The following is a 6097-nucleotide window of genomic DNA, read 5'->3' on the forward strand; positions in this document are numbered from 1 at the left end:
TACCTTAAAGAAGCTTTAAAGTTCATTAATGGAGGATAAATGGAGTTCCAAACCTTGTTGAATCACCACGTATCCCGCTCTCGCGATCTACGCTCTACGGTATCCACACGAACGCTTTTTTTGAAGGATTGATGTGTACTAGCACCCGAAAACTCCATCTCTACCTATCTTCCTCTTTCTCCTTGAACGACTCGGGTTTTGTAAACCATGTATCCTCTTATATAAATCAGCCCTCAAAGAGTTTATATATAGAGGGAATAATGAGTTTTTTTTAATTATAATTATTACTAATCTGAAATTCCAATTTATTATATAATTAAGTCACACTTAACTAATAAATAACTTATTTCACAATAGTTTAAGAAATTTCTCTATTTTATTTATTTAACTAATTAAGTCATACTTAATTAATATCATAAATAAAACAAATTACTTATTTAATTTAAATTCAAAATTTAAATTATTTCTCTTTCAAGCGTTCTTTGTGTGTGACCCTGTAGGTTATTATTACGTTGACAATAATTTTAATATCTCATATTAAAATTATAAACAATGAGCGGCATCTAGTAAAACATCATTACTACCCAAGTAATAATAATTAAATCGTTGATTCGATTAAACCTTTCATGATAATGTACAATATAATATGATCCCTTTAACCAAATATTATAGATTAAACTAGAGGCATGTAATGTGTCATCCTGATCTTAGTTTAATCCAAGTTTCCTTAACCAATTAGTAGACTATTATATTAAATCAACATTTGAGCATGACCACGCATTTCATAGTCTAGCTCACACAAGAGGCCAATAATATCACTCCTAAAATTAGGAGGCTTAAATCCCTTTGAGATCATTCAAATTTCTCATACGATTCATAATATACCTAAAATACACTTTTATCATTACCCGGTCAAAGATAACTTTTAATGTAATCAAAGTATATTAATTTATCGTATAAAAATATAATAATTTCAAGTCTAAGGACCATTACATCATTATCATAGTGAGAATTACTTATGACACAATATACATGTAGATGTTAGGCCTCAATGATACTATAGAAGGAGGTTGAATATAGTATCTACAATCAATTCGATTATGAACACAAGTATGTAACAGAAAACAAGTTTATTCAATATATCAAACTCTGTTACAGTCAGTGTTGTAAAAATCGCCTATTACTCCGATTAATCGGCCGAGTAATCGGCGATCGGTAGGTTTCCGATCTGATTTCAAGTATGTTAGGTCACACACACACTGTAGAGGGGGTGAGTACAGTGTATAGTACACTCAAATCGAACTTTAAGAACTTAAGTAACAGAAAACAAATTTTATTGAAACAATAAACTCTGTTACAGTATGGAACTGTTACCTCTCAGTGATGAACAAATATCACGAGAGCTGCTAGGGTTACAATGAATAATCTTCTCTAATAATGATAACACTTATAGTGTAAACCCTATATCTGTGTTTATATACTACACAGTTACAAGATAATCGCTAATTGATATGGAATATAATTTTGCTTCCTAAAATATATCAATCAGATATCTTTTCTTCCAAGTATTCCATTCTTTACAGAATTCCTTCTTCATGCATATCTCTTCTTATGTTTATCTTGATCTTCTTTCCTTTAATCAGCTACTATCCTTATCTGATTGTCCTTCAGCACTTAAGTTCTGATATCTATCTTCTGACGATTATCTCCTGATAACATATGTACTGATATCCTTAAGTCCTGACTTCCAGTATAAGTACTGATCAACAGTTAAGTACTGATTTATCCTGTTCAAATATATCTAACAATCTCCCCCAACTTGTAAATTAACATAATATACAAGTTTAACATATATTTGATGATGTCAAAAACATTAAGTACAAATGCATGAGAATTAGACTAGATAACTACAACTTACAGTCCTTAAAGCTTTTACCAATTTCAACTTCTGATAACAACTTCAGTCTGTATAAATATCAGAATTTAAGCAGTTGTAGATCTTCGACTTGGCTTCATCATTTTCTGATCTCTCTGATGTCAGGAGTTGTTCTGAGATAGTTCTTCAACAAACATTTCTCACCATATCTGAGTTCATCAATCATTCTCCTTTTGACATCTTTAAGCTCTGCAGTATCTTCACCAGTTTGAAAGATTACAGCTCTGAGATCATTGATCTTTGCTTTTCTCAACTCCTGATCTAGTCTTATGACATAGGCTTTGTCAGACTCTAGATTGAATTCAAGTCCCTTAATACCAAGATATGTTCTGATCTGTGCAGTATTAGGCTTCATATCAACAATATCACCATTGTGATCTCTGTACTTTGGAACATATATGCTGTCAGACTTAACAGAATAAAGCCTTTTCTGTCTCTGAATCTGTTCTTTTAAGTAGTTTGCAGCAGTCTCTGTTATTCTGTCATCCACTTGAAGTAAGAAAAGTACATGCTCCAATTCTTCAAAATACTTCAATGGAATGGTATTTTGTCTTATATGATAAACCCTACCATCTGTCATGAAATACAACATGATGTATTCTTTCAAGTAGGTATGGTAAACCATCTGTACAGATTCTAGTTGATTCAATCTTTCAGGAGTTGCTCCAATACCTGGTTCACTCAAGGAAGTTGGATCATCAGTAGTGTTGTGTACTCTTCTTTCATCAGCACTTCCCAATCCAGTTTTATGACTACTACCCATTCCAGAGTATCCTTGATCATCATTTCCATCATCCTTTCCTTGCAGTGTCTTGTTAGTGTTGCATTTGGACTTAATTACCTTCTCCCCCTTTTTGGCATCAGCAGGTAGTAAAAGAGAGATAAGTAATTCCACTAAGGATTGGATTTCAGTAAGTTGCGATTGCTGAGAAGCTTGATTTGTCAGAATGTCATCAATCTGAGCTTGTTGTTTCTCTTGAGTTTTCTCAATATAAGCAATCCTGTCAATGGTAGGTTGAAAGAACTTTTTCTTATCAATTTTCCAAACCTGTTCTTGTTTGATAAAGTTCTCCTAAATCTTGTGTAGCTCTGCATGAGTAGTTGAATGAAGACCTTGTAGATGTTTAATACTCAATGCAGTGACTCTAAGCTGGGTTTTTAAATCATCAGAATTTAACATTTCATCAGCTTTAGTCAAGTGCTCAGCAAGATGTATTACAGTTGGAACACATGAAACTGAGTTCCATTCCTTAGTCCACTCCTGACCTGCAGGAGTTTCACTCCAAGGTACTGGTGCATCCCCGATAACAAACTCCTTTACCAGTTCAGACTTAGGAAGAGTCTGTTGAGGAGTATGTCCTGAAGGACCTGCTTAATCAACATCTACAGTTGGAGCAGCATCACCAGTATCTCCAGCATTTGCAGCATCAGAACTTAAAGAATCAATATCTTCTGATAAGACAACAGTGTGAGTAGCAATGGAGGCTTCAGCATCCTCTAATTGCTGATCTGATACTAAGTTCTGATCAACAGCCATATCCTGATGCTCACATAAAGTCTGATCATCAGCATCTTGATGCAGAGAAGGTGTTGTTGATAACTCTGGAGTTTGAACAACATCAGTAACAGGTGTTGTGGAAGGATTATTTGCTGTTGGAGCTTCTAAGAGAAATACTTCAGACACAACCAAGTGTTGAACATCAATATCAGCACTTGTGCCTGGATCAACAAGAGACACAGATGGTGAGTTAGCCTTGTCAGATACAGCTTCCTGAGATGGAGTTGATGGAGAAGAAGTGACTGGAGCAAATTCCTTGTCTTGTGAGATCAGAGATTCCTGATCCCCTTCCTTAGCTGCTTCCTCTTCATCATCTGAAACTGGCCTTTGTGCCCTCTGTTTCTTGTACTTCCTTGTTGATTTGGATTCCTTGGGAGTTTCAGGAACTATCATTCGTCTAAGCCTCTTGAGAAGCCTAGAACCCCCAATTTCAGAATCCTTCTGAAAAACCTCTTTCTCAGCTTCAGAAACAACAGGTTCTCTAGAAGAAACCCGTTCCTCAGAATCAGATTCATCTCTCAATACAATCCTCCTTCTCTTTTGAGATGTTTGAGGAACATTCTTTGTCCTCTTTGGCTTGGAAGATGAAGGCTTCACAGTAGGTGCTGAAGATGAAGGTTGAGCAGTCTGTGAAGTGGAGAGATAGGATTTGAGATATGTTCTGAGGGTAGGTTGAGTAGAATGAGAGGTAGGTACTGAGGTTGATGGATTTTGGGTGTTTGGAGTTGGTTGGACATCAGAGTAAACAGATCTATAAGTATCAGGATCAACATTTACCAGGATCTGTTTTACAGACTTAGGAATCTGTAATGGTCTAACCACTTTTTTCTTAGTATCAGCATTTACCAGGTCATTAAAGTATCATTTTGCAACCTTAAAAGGTGGGGTTTGAGTGCTGACTAAATGAGGTTCATCAATACAGTAAGTGTAAATAAGTTGACAGAATCTAGCAAAATAAACAACATCTCGATCCTCTGTCATCCTATCCCCAATAAAACCAATTATTCCAGTTGCAAAATCAAAATGAGTTTGATGAATAACAGCATACCCTATGTGCTGACTCAGAATTGGGATAGCATCAAAATTTGAACATTTGTTCCCAAAAGCTTTGGTGATGCAATCAAAGAAGAAACTTCATTCTCTTCTGATATTAGCCCGTTTCAACTGTCCAAGTTTTGTCAGACTCTTTTCATATCCCAATTCAGCCATTAACTCCCGAAGGGCTGAGTCCTCTGGAATTGAGAAAGTACAATCTTCTGGAAGATGTAAAGCCCTGCGTACTGTACCAGGAGTGACTACAAAGGATGAATCACCCACTTGGAAGATAATACTGGGAGTTCCACGTTGACCACCATCATCAAAAAGTCCAGTCCTCCAAAACCTCAGAACTTGTTGGCTTGAAAAGAATTCAGGCTGTGTTAATGCATACCCAACCTCACTATGTGCAAGAAGATCTTGCACAAAGTGCAATTCAGATGGAGCTTCAGTGTGATCAAGAACTGCAGCATAGTTGTTGGGGACAAACTTAGCTCCATCAATGATTAAATCCTTTGGTGCCATGTGAAAAAAAATTGAGATTCAAGTATGCCTGTTAGGTGTTTGAGATAATGTCTGTATGAAAAACCAACGTGAGAAAGAAAGAGAAAGAGAGTAAAAGTAAGGAGAGAGATAAAATATAAAGAAAATAAAAGATTAAAGAAATCTTCTCTCTGTTGTACTTATACTCTGAACAAAAATGTTACCGTTGGACACCTGTCAGACATGCAGTAATAACGGACAGTTACTGGGCTCGAGAAAACAGGAATCATTACTTACCCAGTTGCCTAGTTTCAAGGAAAAACCGTTCCATTTATCAAGAGAAACAGTTTTAATTCAAAATTTAAACCGTTAGCACTGATTGAATTATTTTTCACTGCATCATTGATATTCTGAAAATACATCACATGAAAATGACCAAGATAAATTAGATAAGTAAGTGCTGAAAATGAATCAGAACTTAATATAAACCAAAATTTATATGGTCATCAGAATATCAATCAGGATTTATCAACACAAGATAAAATAACTCAGAGACAAAATCTTGAAGGAAAAAGAACTTTCATTAATATATCAGGACAATACATTTATGAAATGGAAATTACATCAATACTTATACAAGATTTTCCCTAAGCTTCTAATCCTAACATCAACAGCCTTAGTCCTAGCTAAGAAGCCTGACAAAGCTGATGATGAAGAAAAACAGGAAGAAGACGAGATTAAGTCATCTTCTTCTTCCTACTCTCGACAAACAGAATGGCGAGTCGGATGATTCGCTCTTGCTGGCGGAGACGATGAAGATGAAGTTCTCTTCGAACGGCCACCAGATCACGTTTGATAACCTCTGGAAATTGAATCCAGAGATTGTGAGGAATGTTGGTGATAGGGTATGGAGTTGGAATTCCATTCAAAAAGACATGAACAGTCTCATCACCATAATTGTAGAACCAGCCAAATTCAGCCATTTGTGATGATAAGTGAAAAACGAGAGTGATTTTGTGATAAAAGTGTGATGGGAAGGCTGATGTGAAGTGGTTGCTTATATAGGCAAGAGAATGCCAGGAGAC

The sequence above is a fragment of the Apium graveolens genome, chromosome 1 (assembly GCF_009905375.1).
Source record: "Apium graveolens cultivar Ventura chromosome 1, ASM990537v1, whole genome shotgun sequence".
NCBI classification, from domain to species: Eukaryota; Viridiplantae; Streptophyta; class Magnoliopsida; order Apiales; family Apiaceae; genus Apium; species Apium graveolens.